We start from the raw sequence: 21,119 nt of genomic DNA on the forward strand, positions 1-21,119 counted from the left end.
AATCACTGATTTTATGAATACTTATGCAATATTGAAGATAGCAATTTGATATATCGTGGAGCTGCATTGAATGGTGAAAGGTCAAGGTCATCCTTCAAGGTCAAATATATGGGTCAAAATCGCTCATGTAATGTCACTTCTGCACTATTGAAGCTAGCAATTTTATATTTGAAATGCATGTGCATCTCATGGAGCTGCACATTTTGAGTGGTGAACGGTCAAGGTCAAGGTCATCCTTCAAGTTCAAACGTCATATAGGGGGACATTGTGTTTCACAAACACATCTTGTTTAAAGCACTCATAATAGACACTTCTGTATTTGCAAGTGGAATAATAAAATGAGCACTGACACTTAACATTGCCACAAAAACGCATGTAAAATAATATTTTGATGGGTTTTTACAATTAAGTTCCGTGCAATTAAAAAGACCCATCATTCTCAATTTGAAGATTTTATGCTAGGAATTTGCAAAAAATGCTGGTGTATTACTAACTTACATGTACAAGTTCAAAATACTGACATAGCCAAAATATATCATATTGGTCCCCTTAATGTTACAGCAATTGCTGAGCACAGCGGAAGACTGTTTAATGAAAGGCTCAGCCGTATCAAAGTCCAGCAATGTGCGGGGACGCGGCCTATCCATATCCATATATTACATCATTTTAGCTGTCACTAACAAGGGAGATAACTGTAGATCTGCACCAGCAGTGAGTTCTTCCTCTTAAGTTGCTTTTTAATTATTTTAGCTGACACTAACAAGGAAGATAATAAAAAAATCTGCACCAGTAGTGAGATTTTGCCTTTAAGTTGCTGTTTAATCAATGACACTAAGAAGGGAGAGAATTGAAGATCTGTATCAGCAGTGAGTTGTAGCCCTTTAAGTTGTTTGTTTAAATATGTCTAACAACTTTATTACATGTTGATTTACTGTGGAACTGTTTTCTAGTGTGAATTTTAACAGATTTTAACAATCAAATATCTGTAAAGGCATGGTAAAAGATTAGGTGTGTGTTTTTTGCAACTTTGCAAAGACATTAATATTTAATTATTTCCTCCCGTTTATTGAAAAATATATTAACAGTAAAACATCTGTAAAGGCATTATAAAAGTAAAGAGATTAATATAATGAGTACAATTAGAAAAAATCATGCTATAAAGATAAATAAACTGTGCTGTGGGGAAATGGGGCTTAATGCATGTGCTTAAATTGTTGTCACATATTAGCATGTGCAGTCAGTACTTTTGCTGGAAAGAAGTATCTTCTTTATAATAATCCAAAGTGTCCTCCCTGATTTGCTTATGTGGATTTCACATGCTACACATCCTAATATTGATTAGCTGCATATTGGCTTATGAAATTACATCTCTAAAAGTTAAGTAAGGATAATAATTATGAATTTACAGGTTAGTAAAGCTTTAGCCAACATTTGTTATGTCTTAATACACAATAGTTTAATTGTATTAACGTTCATGCTATTTACGTCAAGGAACCAATAAAATGCCCGATTAGACATTCATGAGATAGACGTTTTGCTCTTGAAAACCTTTACATCCAATCAAGAAGCAGAGTTTTTAAAGAATGTAATATAAACATATGTTACAAGTTTATATCACTCACTGTGCCTTAACATCCAATCAAGAAGCAGATTTTTTAAAGAATGTAATACAAACATGTGATACGAATTCATATCATCCAAAGTGCCTTAACATCCAATTAAGAATCAGATTTTTTAAAGAATGTAATATAAACATTTGTAACAAGTTCATATCACCCACTGTGCTATTGTTGTTTTTAGGAGAGCACCTGCATTGATATGTAGTTAGCCCAGCAACAGCTCCAGTCCGGCCTGCAGGAGCTCCAGTCCAGGGCGACCCTTCTTCTCTCCTGACCCCAAGGTACTCATCTAGACCTCCGGCCTCAAAGGGTCAGCAGTGTTTAACAATTCCGTTCTGCAGGAAATTCTGAGCACGTCAAGATTTCATGCGCTGTTCTCAACTACCGCTATATCCGTGTCGAGTTTCCCACACTCGCATCTGAGTAGTTTTGTTTAGCTGGAGTGCCCGAGTGGGACGAGTGCTAAAGACACCAGGAGTTATAGCAGTAGTTTTGGTAACGCTAACAGTCAGTTTTGCTGTTGGACATCACGAAGAATGACCAGTTTAATAACGTGTTCCATTTTGTTATGGGACGAACAGAAATTCAGCAAAGAATTTGAGAAAATCAAGAAACAATTAAAGCCATAAATTCTACATTGTTACCTTGCCAAGGAAAATACTTTTGTTGTTGATAGTTCGGGCAACAGTAGCTGTACGGACTTTCACGGTTTGTCCTTTCAGGGGCAAAAGTGTCCTAAGAGAACGCGCTTTTAACGCTAATGCTGACGAAGAAAGTCAGTAATGACTAGGTTGTGAACATACAGAACACGATACATCAATGAGGTGTGTTCTTCTGGCGCGAAATCCGGGAAATATTGGAAACACTCTGCTAAAAGCGAACACGTGCCGTTTTGTAACGAGAACTGGACACTCCAAGCCCAAAGTGCATCGTATTGATTCGAGGCTAAAAAAGGCCTCGAAATATGACAGCATTTTTGTTGTATGATCCAGTACGCCATTCGACGCTCAACCGAAGTTAATCAGGACTCAAACTCAATCCTAAACAATATCAGCGAGGCCAGCGTGTCATCTCAGCTTGTTGAGCTTCAGGTGAGACCTTACAGTTATATGTATTTTGAAAATTGGGGCTGATAATTCAGTCCCATTCGTAATCTCAAAACGTCTATATTTCCCATAATTACTGGCTAAAATTCTCAATTCAATATTTGTTTAAATAGGTTGAAACATTGAGTTCATTTCCTTATTTGGCTCCTTTAGTTGAACCTTAATGCAATTAATGTTGATAGCTCTTGTTCTCAATGTTTAAATATTTGTTAACAATAAAAAAAAACACCATTTAAATCAAAGCTGCAGGATTTTTCCTAAATTTTATTAATTCCAAATATTGTTTCATGTACAATAAACTCTGCACAGAGCTAGCCCCTTGTTCTAGCACATTTAATAGTCTTTTATAAGAATAATTGGCTTAATTTGCAAATTTCACTAAGTGTTATTAATATTTTGAAGTTGTTGGTGTTCTAAACATTGTTTATTTCACATAAAATTGGACATGATTATTATTTAAAATATGGCCGGGATGTTTGCAAAACAATTGCACTTTATTGCTTTCAGAAGTGAAACTTTAAGTCTTAAGTATGTCCTACAAAAACTTGGCTATATATTCGAGAAATCAACAAATATCAATACAGCGAATTAATTTAATCAGAAAATGCTATAATTACTAGTATAATGGCCCTGGTAGCCAGATAGAGTGGCGTAGGTTTCTCTCACCATAGATGTCCATCGTGTTTTGTATTTCTGTCTAACTCATATACAAAACGTGTTTGATCAAGTACACATACACTTATAGTATTTAACTCACATCTATTGTTTCTGATGATATGTCATACAGTTGTATTGTTTTACTTTTGATGTTGTTCAGTCTCACATTCTTAGTTTTATACATATAAAGGTGTACAGTATCATGTTTTAAGTTTTATAATGACATATTTAAAGAGTATCGCATTAAAAATTATATAGTATTACATGAATTTTAAAGTTGTTGATTCTCACATTTTGTTGTATAGTTGCACTTTTTAAGGAGTACAGTCTCACACTTTAAGTTGCTAAAGTTATGCCTGTTTTTGTTTTTTGTTTAGATAAGTATTTTACCTTGCTACAAACTGTACTTTACCGTGTATTCTTCGCGGTTTTAAACAACAAAATTTTAATGTAAAGTTGGTGAAAGTAACTCATTGATTCAACGCTATTCTGAGTTCAAATTGGTGAAAAATTAATTGCGATATCCTGAATATCAATTATAGACGCAATGTTTGTCATTAAAAAAGGTGTGTAAAGTAAGTTTGTTTTAATATTCATTCGTCACTAAATACAATCTGGGTTTAGTTTGCTTTCCATTGCCTTTTCAGCAAACATGAGCCAACAAGACAAACATTATTGTACAATCCCGACCCCCTTTTGCAAAAATATTACAACTCTCTCAAGAAATTCAGCACGAAATCCTCTTGTGTCAGCCTTACATGCTTCCTATCAAGATATTTTCCCATGTTTGCTTCATCAACACTTCCAACAGCGGATCCTTGGTAATTTAGACTTCCGTTCCAGCGTGGATGAGGCTTAGCAATAAATTGATGCTGGGCAACGGCAAATTGTTCGGGACGAGTCGCTCGAATTGAAACGATCTGACCCAACAGATAGCTTATAGTGATGTGTCCATTAATGTGACTGACCTCGATATGTTGCTTTTAAATAATGCGAACCTTACACCAGAAGAACAGTCTGCGAGCAATTAAGGCCATTTAACAACCGTTGTTGTCTGGAATTCACGGCTTTGGGTTGACGAATTTGGCGTCAGGACTTGCTCTATCTCTGTCTACGGCAGCAGCAGCAGAAACAACAAAAAAAACAGGTAGTATTTGAGCGGTGCTCTGGGATACGGGTTTCAATGTATGTGCTTAAAGTGTCAACCCTGATTAGCCTGTGCAGACTGCACATACATTGAGTCATATTGCTTAAAGTGTCATCCCTGATTAGCCTGTGCAGACTGCACATACATTGAGTCCCATTAAAGTGTCATCCCTGATTAGCCTGTGCAGACTGCACATACATTGAGTCCTATTAAAGTGTCATCCCAGATTAGCCTGTGCAGACTGCGCATACATTGAGTCCCATTTTACCAGAATGAGGCTCATATAAGTGTATCAGTCTTCTTTCTGCCCGATTAAGGAAAAGTTCCTAGCATCAAATGGGAATTTTGGTGTTTTTAAATTTATCAAACTTGGTAAATAAAAAGCAAATAACGGTTGATATCATATCAGTTTAAATCACAGAAGATCAGCGCACAGTGTTGTCTATTTTTCAGCCAAAGGTCAGCCCCTGAACCCAAAGTTTATCATTGTATAACAAAAATTAATATAATTAATGTAATTGTTTCATTCGTTTTAATTTGAGTAAAACAATTATTTAATGCCTTTAGTACATTAAACAATAATTTTCTTTATTTATTTTTAATATTTATTTAAGTGCCTGCATTTTGTTTTAAGAGCCAGTTCTTACAGAACTCTATTCAATCATAGATTGGTAACCAGCTGTACAACAGGCTCTCTTGCCAGCTGGGCCCAGACACCCAGGGACACTTCCTTCGCATGGGTGGTGGTGGGTGGCTCTCGGCGAAGGACTTTTGGGCAGTTCAACGTGTCCTACTCGCAGAGTGCAGCCAATCTAAACATGGGGCTCCACATTTTCCTGGTCAAGATTACCTTATCCAAATAGTAGATTGGTAGTGTAATTTACTTTGTATTATGTGCAGTTGTTTTACTCCAAATTTCAATTCAAATAGTTTGTGTGTGTTATATATTGATAATACTCTCTCATGGGTGCTAACTTAAAAAATCATCAGGTAATGGTAAATATTTGTATTGTTTTGTATTGCCTTGAAAGTGTGTAAGGGGGGGGGGGCTTTAAGATTTATCCTTGTCAGTAATTCTATCTGTCGTTGCTTCCATCATTCCCTATGTCCAACCCACCTTTTTGTTGTTGAACTGCACTTAATAAATATTGGTTTCAGAGGGATGAAACATGTCAGAATCAAGTGTATAGTATAGATGGCTATGTTTGTATCAAGTCTTTGGTGTATATCCCATTTGTATCAAAAGCCTACAAACATGATGTATTTCTTATAAATGTTTTACTTAAACAACATTGATTGACTTTCAATATAACTGATACAATATCAGAATGTTTTGAATAATTTGGTTTACATGGGACACATTTATGGGATGCGCTAAGATTTTTTAATCTGTTCGCAGAAGCCTTATCCTCAAAAGTTCAGGTCCAAAGAAAGATGGTGACCAACTGCAACTCAGCCACTTCATCTCAATAGGTAAGTTCTTGTGCCATTGCAAAAGGGGCCACTATGGCAAAGCATTCAGGAGACCCAGTCTCAATAGCCTAAGACGTTAGATGCAATAAAGCTTTAATAAGCAGGTTAAACCTAATTCAAACTTTGGTTTCTGCTCATCATTTAATTGACCAGTTTATCTTATTTCAATTTAGGAGTTCAGCGATAAACTCTTGTATCGAATATAGAAAGAAGAAGTTTCAATTTTAACCCTCAATATTGCATTTTAAATTGATCATACAGAGCTATATTAACACTCAAAACAACAACACCAACAAACAATTTATCAGCAGGTACCAACATATTTGACTCTTTAACTCTTTACAAAATCAGATCCCATACTAATTGTAATTATGATTCTTTTTTCTGCGTAGCTGTTTAATGTCACTTTTGAACTTAGGTGTCCTTTAGGTAATACATTAATAAAAATGCCCGCGGCTACCCATGAATGAATACACTTAATTTAGTCCATTGGCTGATTTGAGAATACCACCAGAACATTGGAAACACGGCCGTGTCTTTCTAACACAGTTTTACTGCGTGTTCAGCATGAAACAATTTTATCTCTTATGAAAAGGCATGATAGATAGAACAGTTTTACACTCAACTCTTCACATCAATACAATTTGTGCGTAGATTCTACACCATCGTCAGTTCGTGGTTAGTGCGTGTGAATGTCAGAGTTTATATACAGGTCATTGCTGCATTATATATAATAAAGACGCTATAGCGTGAACTAGCTGAACTGGAATTTTCTTAAGACCAGAAAGATGTTAAATGAAGATATCCAGCGATATAATTATGGTATGTCAATAATAGATTCTTTATGTGTTTTCAACAATACCATAATAAATATTATTTTTAATTAATTTAACAAGAATTATTCCACCATATTGACTAATGTATTAAGAATGAGTGCGATGATTCTCGATACTGTTTATACTCGAATCAAATAGCAATGCCCGACAAACCACTAAAACAGGTTTGTTTAAAGAACGCGCGTATAAATATTTAAAATATGTACGGATACTTCGCATGTGGCCGGTTGACTCAAATGTTTTAATTTCACTTCCATTATTCTTTTGGTTTTCGGTTTTGTATCTATAGGTTTATGACCAGCAAGATGTAATAATGTAAAATAAGCCGCAAAAACTCCACGTAACATCCCGTTCTGCGTGTGATGCAGCTAAGAACTGCACCGAAAAAGACATTCGCTATCCTTGATCTCATTCATTGAACTCTTTACCTTTCATAAACTCCAACCACAATCAACGCCGTATATCATTTTAAAAGATATTTCTTGTTTACCATTGATGCATAAGAGAGTTCAGTGATGTCTATAGCTTTGAATAAGATGAATTTTTCTGTTGTCGATATCTGTATATCAACTTTAATGACCAATTGTGACCTATCCACTATGTGATTATAGTTTTAATGGTAAACAAAGCACATGCCAGTAATAGTGTAAGTAGCTTTTCATTGATTGCATCAGGAATCCTAGAATCCTAGACCAATCCTAAATGTTACGTGTTGCAAATCAACACATTTAATGATCATTTTAGTTGATTTGAGCACGAAGTTCTCAAAGTGAGAAATTGTGATCACCTTATGTTAGGGATCATGCTGTGTGCTGCTTCAACTTATAGCTTGTTACCAATCTAGAAGCATGAGTTGTTATTTAATCTTGATGAAACTTGATCTGAAATCTGGACATTATCTAAGCCAATTTGCATCGTGTTAACATGCATCCTAAAACTAGGTCATCTATTCAAATAACAGAAAATCATGGTTGACACTCTAGAGTCTAGATGTCACGATTAAGATTCAATCTTGATGAAACTTAGCCAGTTTTGAATCAGGGCCACTTGTGTAAAAATAAACTTGGTGTCAAGGCTCAATAATGCTGAAATATGGTCAGAATGCTTTCTTGGCATTTGAATTAAACACCGCTAAATTCCCCTTTAACTTGATTTTGCTAAGAAGATTTATCTTTAAATGAAAAATGCAATAAAAGCTTGGTTTTCCCAGCAAGGCTCATGTATTATAGAATTATTGTGGCAGCTGCATGTGGGCTGTTGGGCAGTGGCCTCACCTATAACCTCTGCTCTCTGTTTTAAGACAATTTAAATTGGATCTTCATGAAAGTTATCCATCATGTTTGTGGGCTTAATAAAAATGTTCTTGTCTAATGAAGACAAATTGACCGTTCTGCAATGATTAATAAAAACCAGTCTTCTGGAGTAGTGTAGTTTTTTTCTTCATTTTTAGGTATACGAACTGTCTGTAAAATTGCGACTTGTCTTAGCATAAATGCGATTAGAATTTATTTAATTTTCCTATTTTTTTACAGCTCATACATTGCATAACTGTGTAATGCTTTGAATAGTGTATCGCACGTGTCTATTTAAATGTCATTATTGACTTGCCTTCAAGGTAGGACATTGCAGTGAATAGAAGCATGACTTTCTGCTGATGCAACTAGATATTCACTTTGTTGATATTTGATTTCATATGACAACATGCCAGTGAACAAGGCACCCTTCCTAAACCCTCGCCGACTGCGCTAAACGGGAACCTTAATATACATGAGATTCCAGGCGGAATGTAAAATCTGTACCACTCTGATCTCCAGTAGCAGCCCCAGCCGTGGGAGGCCGATTCATGATGCACCTATGGCCTTAATTATCTCTGAACATCCCAACCTCACATGACCTGTAGGGCGGGGATGTATATAAATGATCATTAAATCCCACAAACCAAGGAGAGGTTATATTGGAGTCAATTTTATGTAAGTTGGTCAGTTAGAGGGGCGTTTCGTCTGAATTTTATGTAAATATATTTTTACCTCACCAAATCTACATTTCTAAAGGGATTAAGTTAAAACTTCAATCATGTGAAAACCATGAAGTCTGGATTGAGAGTTAGTGGTGATTTTGTGACAAAGCTCTAACTAAGTATTGGTCAAGTCACTGTCTTGCATAAAAATATTTTACTGTTTCTGTATCTCACCATACATGGGAATTCAGAGGTTGTTATACTTATATTTGATTCAGGGGAAGGGGGGTTAACTAAACGTGTTCCCACAGTTGCACAGAGCCGTGTGAGTATTTTTGTTTAAAAACAACGAAAGCATTACATCCCTTTCATCAATTGTGATCTTAGATTTTAAATCAATGTACTATTGTTCTATTATTTATTTTACATTATACCAAATGTTCCAATATATATATATATAATTGTTTTCCAGTGGTTTGTGTTCAGTGTCAAGCAGTATCCTAGCAATCAAGTCAAGTCAGCGCAGCAGCAACAACAGATGCAGCAGCAGTCGTACGCAATACATCAACAACACTGGTGCATATGCATTACACTATAAAGAAGTATGAAGGCAAACATGTCTGTATAAATTTAGTTTATTCTCAACCATTTAATATTAACTTGTTATATTTATGCCCCCCTTCGAAGAAGAGGGGGTATATTGCTTTGCTCACGTTGGTCTGTCAGTCTGTCTGTCGGTCTGTCGGTCCGTCCACCGGGTGGTTGTCAGATGATAACTCAAGAACGCTTGGGCCTAGGATCATGAAACTTCATAGGTACATTGATCATGACTCGCAGATGACCCCTATTGATTTTGAGGTCACTTTGTCAAAGGTCAAGCTCACGGTGACCCGAAATAGTAAAATGGTTTTTGAATGATAACTCAAGAATGCATACACGGCCAACAGGGCAAACTCTGAACAATATTACTGAAGCAACTGGTCTGTAATCCTAAATCTATAATTATCGGTCCAATGAAACATCATCCTTTGAGTAAAATACAGTGGATCTGTAAAAATATTATCAGAATATGAGATTTTTGTATGTTTTGTATATTAAATATTGTGTTAATTAGAGCTGCAACGATTCACCAACAGCTCAATTCGATTCGATTTCGATTTCAGACACTCCGATACCGATTATTTCGATTTGATTCATCTTCAAACCTAGTTTTATCATATATTCACTCTTATGCCTCAAAATTAACATTTCTGTTCAAATGTGATTTCAATAAAACACATAAAAAAGAATAGCAAATTAGGAATTTTAATATAAAAACTTCTCACTAGAAGATTGTGTTGATTACACAATAATATAAAAAATAAATAAACAAGAGGGCCTGAAAGGCCCAAGGTATCCCCCGCAACATATGCTTTGTTTGAGGATGGGTGCAAATTGGACGGATGAACATAATGATAGATGGACGGACGGAGGACAATGACACAAAACTAAGACAAAGGAAGGTTCTTAAGCACAAAAGTGCCGGACGGACAGCCGGACGGACGAACAACGCCAAAACAATATCCCTCCGCCTCTGGCGCGGAAATATATTCATACCAAGTTTTAAAGAAATCCGCCAAAGCGCTTCCAAGCGCTCCGGACACAAAAATGCCTATAGTAAAAAGCATTTTTTCAAGATACAAAGGGCCATAAGTCTGTTTTTAACAGATGGTGTACAATGCCATTTGGTGTGCATCATCCTCTTATGCATATATATACTCATACCAAGTTTAAATGAAATCCACCAAAGAACTTCCAAGATATGGCTCTGGACACAAAAGTGCCGGACGGACGGACAGCCGGACGGACGGACAACGCCAAAACAATATCCCTCCGCCTCTGGCGGGGGATAATAATGATAAGAACGTATCTGGAATCATATGAATGGTTGTACTATCACTATTATACTTTTACCCAAAACCGCTATAAGCATGTCTTCCATTGTGCCATGACAGCATCACCTGTTACCTGTAGGACAAATCACATTCTCTAATAAACTAAAATTCCAACAGAAATAGAACTACTTTTCTGGCTCGCGACTTCAGTAGTTGCACTTGTGCCACCTCTTAGTCTTGCTAAATCAACGTTATGTTTGCGTTTGACATATTGCATTAGAGTAGTGGTTGAGCCGGACTTAGCGTACGCCACATCAATGAAGCACAGTTTGCAATTTGCTTTATCGGTAGGGCTACCATCCCGAAACCCAAAATACTGCAACACTTTTAGTTTTTGCTTCTTAGGCGCATCTGATAATTTCAATTTGTCGGCAACAACTTGTTCAGCCATTTTGACGCTTTTTCCGAAAGTAGACCGTAACGCGCTTATTGATTGGATGACTAAAGTATTAAGCAACCAATCGCGCGCGTCGTAATTACAGGTAAAGAAAAAACCTCCACCTTCCCGTATCAATAGTCAGAATACAGCGTGCTTTACGTATCTATGCATATATATGTATATATGTTAGAGAATCGAATCGAATTTGGTAGGTTTGGTATCGTAATCGAATCGAAGCATTTCAAATCGATTTTCAATGAATCGGATCGAATCGTTGCAGCTCTAGTGTTAATGTTTAATTTTGTTGATTAATATAAATATAAGCAGGACAGGGTAGGTAATACACTATTATATCTTTCTTATATACAGGGGAAACAAATGCAATAAGTTTATATTTCATGTTTAATGAATAGAGGATATCACCCCCCCCCCATTTTTTTTTAACATGATGTAATAAATTACCACACCCCACATTAAACCCCTTCTCACACCCCACCCCCTCTCACCCCCCACCCCCCTACCCCCCCATCCCCCTACCCCCCCATCCCCCCTATCCCCCCCCCCTACTTCCCCACCCCCCACCCCCCTCCCCCCACCCCCCCCCCAATTTATTTTTTTTAAACATCTTATAAATTACCACACCCGACATTATACCCCCTCTCACCCCCCACCCCCCTACCCCCCACCCACCCACCCCCCAAAAAATATTTTTTTAAACATCTAATAAATTACCCAACCCCACATTATTACCCCCTCTCATCCCCCAACTCCCTACCCCCCCTACCCCCAGCCCCCACATCTCCCACCCCCCCATTTTTTTTTAAAACATCTTATAAATGAACACACCCCACATTATACCCCCCTCTCACCCCCTTCCCCCACCCCTTCTACCCCCCCCACCCCCCCTACCCCCCCCCCCAATTTTTTTTAACATCTTATTAATTACCACACCCCACATTATACCCCCCTCTCACCCCCCTAAACCCCCCCACCCCCCCCATTTTTTTAAACATCTAATAAATTACCCCACCCCACATTATTACCCCCCTCTCACCCCCCCCCTAACCCCCACCCCCACCCCTCCCCCCCCATTTTTTTAAACATCTTATAAATTTCCACACCCCACATTATACCCGCCTCTCACTCCCCCCCCCCCCCTACTCTACCCCACCCCCACCCCCCCCCCATTTTATTTTTATTTTTAAACATCTTATACATTACCACACCCCACATTATACCCCCCTCTCACCCCCCTACCCACCCCCCCCACTCCCCCATCCTTCCCCCCCCCCAAAAAAAAAATAATAATTTTTTAATCAAGGTCAAGGTCACAGTGACTCAAAATAGTACAATGGTTTCCGGATGATAACTTACATTAGGTCAAAGGTCAAGGTCACAGTGACAAAAAACGTATTCACACAATGGCTGCCACTACAACTGACAGCCCATATGGGGGCATGCATGTTTTACAAACAGCCCTTGTTTATCAAAATATATGTAAGCATATTGATACATATAACTTTGCTTTGATTAAGTGTTCGTTTTATTTCACTCTGCCTCTTCTTGCCATGTTGAGGATGGCCCGCACATTGCCCCTGTACTGACCTGGGGGTTATTTGTATGGTCTATGGGCTTGGATGGTCATGGAAGTAAGAAAGTGTATGATTTTAAAGGGATTTATTCACAGATTTTGTATTTATTGTAAGTTATTCCATGAACTGAACTATTTCCATTGTAATTCTATCTATTAAAGTAGATTGCAAATTCTTTAACCCATTTATTTTATATTGATCCATCGTTATCTGCAAATAAAGATCCATCTTTATCAGTTAAGAAAAGGACACTAACATAGGGCATCAGCAAGAGCTAATTAAGATCCGCAACATTTAGGTTGGTGACTGTGTCTTTTTTAAAAATCATTACTATTTCTCTAGATCTATTTATTCATTTCATTATGTACATGTACGTGCAGACGTGAAAAGACTGGAATAATTTAAAAATTCATAATTCATTTAAGTCTTTTAAGCGGATACTTTGGGCGCTTTACACCCCAAGGTACGTGATTAATAAATTTTATGAAAAAGAAAAAAAATCTAGCTATGATCTCTTTTAAACCACAGGCCTTGGTTGTTGTCAGTGATGTTCTGGCTTGGTCATTTTTAACTGTCTACAGACCCCCCCCCCCCCCGGTTGGATTGGACAAAATCCAAGGGAAGTAATAAAGCTTTAAAGGGAGATGATGTCTATTCCTGCCAAATGATAAATTGAAATTTTATTTCAAAGTGGCACAGTAGGGGGCATTGTGTTTCGTGTTTCTGACAAACACATCTCTTGTTGTCAAGCTTTCGCAGCCAAGAGTTGGCACCCGCTATGCAGTGCTCTTGTTTCATTTGGCACATGATTGACTTTATTTCCAGGAAAACCGGATAACAAAGCGTTGATTTTGTTCTGGATGCATTAGCAGTCACAGTACATGAACCGACAGTAGTCATCTTCTCGAGATTCTGGCCTCTGAACCATCAGTCTATGAACATAATGCAGAGCAATCTAGGGGTGAGTTTTCAAGTCATGTGTTTATTTTTGGTATGCCCACTAATTCAGAGATGTGTGGGTGCATGTAGATTCACCCTTGTCCGTCGATACATCAATCCAGCTGTCAAATTTTGTGTCTAGTGTAACCTTGAAAAGTATTGCTTCTTGTGTGATTAAACCAAATATATTTACCATAATGCAAACTTTCCTACTTGTGTATTTTGTTTCATAATTTCTTTGATATAAATTGAGTTTTGAGACACAAGTAGAAAACCTTTCTCTTACTTCATACAAGTCATTTGAGTTTTCTCAAAAAAACTCTCGCCAAATGCATATTTTTGGGGCCATCATCTAGTAGGCCCTTCCTTATTGTTATTTATGATTAGGTAATATTTGTCCGATAGCAAAAAGTATCTTTATAAAAAATTCGGGTACAGCCTAATATGGCCGGGTGCCTTAAAGCGCATTTTTTGTACCCTGGGTATAGTGTGGTATACTTTAAGAGTACATGGAATACTCTTAAGTAGTACGACACAACAAGGACCAATCGAGCCATCATTTCCTCTATGGATTCAAATCAGATCATTCGAAACACCCTATGGAAGTTCTGTGCTTGTTCTTTATTTCCTTTGGTTTCAACAATTGAAGGAAAAACTGTATTACATCTTTCTTTTTTCAGACGCCAATTGACGAAATCAAACTGACCAATCAGCAACAAAGCCTGTTGCAGCAGTTGTTACCATATTGACCCCAGTCAAATCATGGAAGCTTAGACATAAATACTGTTTAAGATGTGCCAGTCTCTACAGACCTCGTGGTCTGTTAAGCACTTACTCTGACAGGTGTCATCTTTGGATTTTGGGACGGGTGGAAAATGAATAACCTTGTTCAGATTGAAATGGCAGAATGAAAAAGCACAATTCACGCGAAAAGCCATATATTAATTTGACCAGCCATGGTTTGTTGGAAGAAAAACAATCTGTCATGTATTATGGAAACTTTGACGCTGTCAGTCATTAACAATTGATGAGATATGTTAAATCTTTTTAAGTATAATGAGATTAAGGTAACTTGATAAAGGCGTGTATGTTAAGTAATACTTTAAGCCCACATATTGCACGTCTGTATAATTACTTTGTTTGTATTACGACACTTGCATCTGATAACGTTATATGCATGGAAAATAAATTTTACTTCAGACATTCTTTCATACATTGAGCTTGTGATAATTCAAAGCTGTTTAAATGATGCTGGTAACTTGGACGCAATCACAAAATATGTATTGGATTCGGTTCATGTAACTTGTAATGCTGGTAACTTGGACGCAATCACAAAATATGTATTGGATTCTGTTCATGTAATAAGCATGTTTCAGTTTTCTGTTTTTACATGCAATATAGAAATGCTAGCTAAAATAACTGTGCAGAAAGGTTGAGAGTTTGAGGCTTCCTATTTGATCTGTCTGTCTTTTTCTATACAATAATCTTATTAAGTTTGCTCATCTGGGTCCGTATTTTATCAAGAATCTTGTTAAGTATGGCAGTATTTGAAATGAATATAAATTGAATGTAGACAACATTATTTAATCTTTCAATGGTCAGTTCTGTATTTACTTCTTTAACTTTATTGATTTGAATGGGGATTGTTTGTTAAATTATAAGATAATTACTTGTTCTTTATTTGGAATGCTTTAATTGTTTTGAAACTGAGTATTTAAAAATAAATTTATTAAATAATTATGATAAGGTTCATGAATAAAAGCCAAAGTCGTGATTGTTATTGTCTATTTTTTGGTGTTATATACATTATTTACATGCTCATAAATGTTGACAATTGTGTTCGGACATAATATATGTTTTATGTCTTACATTTGTGTATATACACATTTTGAAGACCGGATTTTCATGCTCTCAACTCATTTACCGGTAGTAATTTTACCAAAAATAAATGTTTATCACTGTATGATGGTAAATTTTGCAACTGACATATAGAGCAACTTTAAAATAATTGTATGTTCGATGTAAATAACTCATATATTGTTTCCATTTTGATGAGATAAACTCTATGTTTTCACTCCTTTGTACACATCCTTTGTAAACGGTACATCTTGTAGATTTTTGGTAACGCAAACAATTTAGCCCCTGTTAAACATTTATACAGGATAACAGATTCTGAAATTTAGCAATAGGAACAGGTTGTTAGATGCAATGCTTTTTAGTTTTCAAAGTTTACCAAGTATTTAAAACATTTGCTTAATTATGTTTTACATTCTAAAGAATAATTGATATCTCAAAACGTAAATCACTAAATTACAAATCAAAGGAGAGTTATGTAATATGCTTGCAATTGCTAAGAAGTGCAGTTGTTGTTTTTTTCTTTTCCGGTTAAAGCAATGTCATTTGCTTAAAAAAGTTGTCTCCCTTGTAAGAAAATTAATGTGTTCACATCTCAACATAACAAGTAAATTCATACAGTACATGTATTTAAAATTATTCACATGATATTCACCAATAAGTCTAATGGAATTTGTAGAATAAAATATAACATGTTATTATGACGATTATAAGTGAATGTTTGGCACAAAATGCCTCTTAATCTCTATATTTACAACTTCAGCAAATGTCTAAGACCAGACTTTCCTAAATGGTGTGGTTGTTGACATTAATATAAAATTTAGTTCATGAACCATAAATGTTTTGTTGTTGAACATATAAAAAAAGCTTTATGTATATTAATTTTATGTCATATTTCAAACATATCATATTGATACGATTGACAGAAAATAAACATTTTGCTTTAATGTGTATACATGAAGTGTATACATGAGTAACGATTGGTACCATTCAAGCATGTTAATAATGAACTACAGTTGTAGTACTAGATGCATTTTTAGCTCATCTATTTTTTGGAGAAAAAAAAAATGAGCTATTGTCATCACCTTGGCATCGGCGTCGGGTTATGTTTTGTGTTTAGGTCCACTTTTCTCAGAAAGTATCAAAGCTATTGCATTCACACTTGGTACACTTACTTACTATCATGAGGGGACAGAACAGGCAAAGTGAGATAACTCTGGCGTGCATTTTTACAGAATTATGTGCCCTTTTTATACTTAGAAAATTTAAAATTTGGTTAAGTTTTGTGTTTAGGTCCTTTTTATTTGTTAAGTATCAAAGCTATTGCTTTCATACTTGCAACACTTACTAACTATTAAAAGGGGAATGTGCAGGCAAAGTTATGTAACTCTGACTGGCATTTTGACAGAATTATATGCCCTTTTTATACTTAGAAAATTGAAAATTTGGTTAAGTTTTGTGTTTAGGTCTACTTTATTCCTAAAGTATCAAAGCTATTGCTTTCATACTTGCAACACTTACTAACTATGTTAAGGGGACTGTGCAGGCAAAGTTGCATCACTCTAGTTGTCATTTTGACGGAATTATGGCCCTTTTTTGACTTAGTAACTTTGAATATATGGTTATATTTTGTGTTTCGATCCACTTTACTTCCAAAGTATCAAGCTTTGTATTGCTTTCAAACTTCAAATACTTTCATGCTATCATGCGGGTACTGTACCTGGCAAGTTGAATTTTACCTTGACCTTTGATTGACTATCAAGGTCAAATTATTAAATTTTGCTAAAATTACCATAACTTCTTTAGTTATGATTAGATTTGATTGATACTTTGACATAAGAACTCTTTCCTGACATAACAAAATAGACTCTACCCAAACCATTCCCAAAGAGCCCCCCCCCCCCTCCAACCCCAGAATCCAGAATCCCCCATCCAATTTTTTTTGTTTTTCATTCTTTTTTAAAGATCATCTCATAAATAAAACCATCACACTATACCCTCCACCGCCCCCCCCCCCCAATTTTTTTTTATTTGTTAAAAACAAAAAAAAAAAATATTTTATTTTTGAAATACCGTCCAACCATCCCACTCAAGAATACCCCCCCCCCCCCCCAAAAAAAAAAACAACAACAAATTGTTTGTTTTCTTATTTTTTGAAGATAATGTAATAAATGACCACACCCCCACAATATACACCCCTCTCCACTCCACCCCTCCCTCCTTTGTGATTGAAGTATTGAGAGTCCCTTCACCTTTAAAAGAAAAATAGATAGCGGTCTGCACCCGCAAGGCGGTGCTCTTGTTTTGATCATGTCTTAATTTGTTCGTCTACTCCAAATAAACATGTTGCATTTGTAAATAAAGCGTGTATAACCTCTATGTACTGTCCCAAGGTCTGTTTTCAAATACTTGAGTACCTCATATTGAGCAGAGACTTACCAATTTATGGCATTATTTGTTATGCACATGTCTGACTTATATAAATATCTTCAAATTCTGAGATTACTGTTCAGGGTATTTTAAAGGTAAAAGTTTAAATATTTCTATAGACTGTAACCTGGTGTCTGTTAAGTTAATTTTAATACATTTATAATGTCTAGCGTATTGAATGTGTAAGTGTCTTTATTCTCGCCCGCATGCATTGTTGCTGTATGCTTTGACAAAGCTTACTACACAGCTCATGTGTTTGTTTATCATTTATAACCAGTGGTTTGTCCGCAGAGGTTACATAATACTATACTCACTTAATAAATCAACTTCATTTATTGATTTGATTTTGTATATATTCACTTCTCATGACTGAATCTGCTATAGGCCTTTGAATATGTGGTAAGAAAAACATTTTTTATTAAAGGTTAGAAACTCTATTATCAGATTTTGACAGATGGTGGTTAACATTTAACTGGAGAGTAGCCGGGAAAAAAATGGCTGTAAAACAGTGAAGTTTGATCCACTTTTAGTTATGTCTTATATATCACATTATCTATATTTTTTGTTAATTTGGATCATAATGATCTTTAAAAAATGGAATGATTATGAGGGTTTCCAAAATGATGCATTTATTTTATGTTAAAGTTATTGCTTTCAATTTTAATTTGTTATGGAAATATTTAAGTTTATGTGACTTACAGAGATATACATGTTTATGTAAGTGATGTGCTGTTTGATGATTTAAGAATTGTCTTGCACTCTGATTAAAGTAGATCGCCATTGATTCAAGTTCGAATACTGATGTACAGTTAAAGTGTGTTGTACTTTCAAATAAAAATACTATGTAAATATAGTTCAGTTATCCCTTGTTTACAAGATCACATTTTTATTGCTCATCGTTGGTGTTGGTGTTTGCATTCGGACACAATAATGCTTTCCTTATATGTTTATTATGTAGACCCGCTTTTACAAGACCACATTCTGACAAGCTTAAATGTATGTATATAATGTAGTTCCTCATTTACCAGACCACATTTTGATGTTCTTAAACGTGTTCAAAGCTTGACGATATTTTTGTTGACATTTAGCCATTTACATTTATAATAACTGAACAACAAATGAATTGTCAGTGTAAATAAATAATTTATTGTTGTTCGATCAGTTAAAGTATTTCACTGTTTTCATTCACACTTTAAATTAATAACATAACAAGTTGTAAGGTACACACAATCTATTTCAACAAGGGAGGCAATTTTGAATTTGTTTTTTAAGAATATAACATATCTTTATCGAGATCAACTCTCCGTTGACTTGTAATTGACTTATTTTCATTAACCAGTTTTAATTGTTCTTTCGATCATATACAATTTATCTTAAGATATTTTTACAAAACAAGTAAACACATTTTCAAGTAGTGTCTTAATTTGAATTGTATGAAATGAAAAGCAAGGCATATAACAAGGTATTTTAATTTAAAGTATGGTTTTCTCTTTCCCACAAGCACACACCAGTCATTTGATATACATCTGTACTATATGTAAGTTTAATATGATAAATTACACAAGCTTTGCATCTAAAAGATGGATAAAATGAAAATTATGTGAACATATGAATGAAAACAGTGAAATACTTTAACAAATTCAATTATAAAAAACAATAAGTTTACTTTTGTACACAAGTTGAATAAACTATTATACATTTTTTGTAGATGTCAACAAGTAAGGTACTTCAGTTAAGTGCTTAAATAAAAAATAAACGACACGTTGTTAACTAAAAAGTTATCAATTGTTTCGTCGGAAAAATACTGCAGAATATTTATGTCAGGTATACCAACAAAGAAAAACAAAATATTAACATTCATTTTCTTAAAATAAAAAGAAACACGTTTAGTTTAAGAACAGATAATAATATTTTAAACTAGAAAGGTCTTTTAAATAGGTAAGGTTTTTCATGACGAAGTATATAATTAATTTGAAATACTGGAAATATAATTAACGTCGTGATGCATATATAGTACAATAAAGCAAAGTATTTTTTAACAAAACCCATATAAGATTTGTATATACTCACTTCATGTTGACGAAATGCTTATTCTTTTAGAAAAAATACCGTGTACAGTCAAATTAGTTTTTGTTGATTTTCTTTACAATTTATTCAATGTATATACGTACTTATGTATAATACTATATATTTCGTATAACATTCAAAGTGCCATGTTTTAACACTTAATACCTGTCCTTTTATGTCGGTCATTCAGCCCATTTGAGCCGCATTCTGATAAAATGTGACTTAATGCATGTTGTCTAAGTGTTGTCCCAGATTGGCAGTCCGCACATGCTAATTTGGGGCGACAGTTATCGCTTTAATAAATTTTTCGTTTTCAAGAAGTATCTTTTTTAGCGAAATCAAGTTTCGGAAAGTGTCGTCGGTGTTTACCGGCAGAATGTTAGGATTACACGGGCTTATCTGGGACAACACTTTACGCAGATGCATTACTACCCTTTTTCCGAAAGCGCGGCTCATTTAAAAGTTGATAAAAATCAGAATGACGACAGTTCCTTAAGATATATCCTCATTAGAGATTGTATGTGGAACCAAATCATGTTAAAGCAATAAACAAAACCATAACCTTTTTTTCTGAGTTGTAGTTACTTTGTCCAAATCTCCATGTTCAATTCTCAGCGCAAAGACAAATAACACTCCCGCTGTTTTTAGTTTATATATTGTTTCCTTGAGAAAGCTTAGTAATGACGAACGCTAGGCGGACACCATTTCCACCGAGTCACTGCGAAATATAAGAACATGTTTAAGGACAGTTTGACAGTACGACAAGCAGACGGACGGACAAATATGCCGACATTAAAGACAGACCGGCTAGATACATTTAAATCTAGACATTCGCATAGTTACTTTTGTTCTTATGTACTGATATTTCAGTATTATATCAACAGTATTTTAAAACACATGTACACCAAACAAAATCCATGCGAAAAAAACACATAATTTCCAATTGATGGAAATGACGCTTAGTCACTGAATATTATTTCCTTTATAAGTAAAACATTTAGTAAGCGTCATCAGCTATCGCATGAATAGAAACAAGAAATATCAATAAACATCAGATAATGCTTATTGAGAGGTATTAACTAGAAACTTCACAATTGGTAATTTTCGAGTCCTTTTCAGCTCACCTGAG

The 21,119-nt window shown here is 35.3% G+C and overlaps 1 protein-coding gene and 2 long non-coding RNA genes across 7 annotated transcripts in view; all 3 read left to right on the plus strand.

Moving 5' to 3' along the window:
• Window positions 1-21,119, plus strand: part of LOC127841033 (uncharacterized) — a 181,211-nt gene that overhangs the window by 42,442 nt on the left and 117,650 nt on the right. The window lies entirely within an intron of this gene.
• On the plus strand, window positions 2,577-15,227 carry LOC127841035 (uncharacterized). 3 transcript variants are annotated; one of them, XR_008030683.1, is made up of 8 exons: window positions 2,577-2,710; window positions 4,030-4,529; window positions 5,197-5,368; window positions 5,929-6,002; window positions 8,547-8,808; window positions 9,268-9,371; window positions 13,526-13,661; window positions 14,320-15,226. It is a non-coding gene; the product is annotated as an uncharacterized LOC127841035 (long non-coding RNA). The 3 variants fall into 3 exon arrangements; XR_008030682.1 differs by having other exon boundaries at window positions 5,197-5,399; window positions 14,320-15,225; XR_008030684.1 differs by lacking the exon at window positions 8,547-8,808 and having other exon boundaries at window positions 5,197-5,399; window positions 14,320-15,227.
• LOC127841036 (uncharacterized) lies at window positions 15,616-18,772 on the plus strand. Its single transcript, XR_008030685.1, has 2 exons — window positions 15,616-16,786; window positions 16,960-18,772. It is a non-coding gene; the product is annotated as an uncharacterized LOC127841036 (long non-coding RNA).

Source organism: Dreissena polymorpha, chromosome 8, assembly GCF_020536995.1.
Source record: "Dreissena polymorpha isolate Duluth1 chromosome 8, UMN_Dpol_1.0, whole genome shotgun sequence".
NCBI lineage: Eukaryota > Metazoa > Mollusca > Bivalvia > Myida > Dreissenidae > Dreissena > Dreissena polymorpha.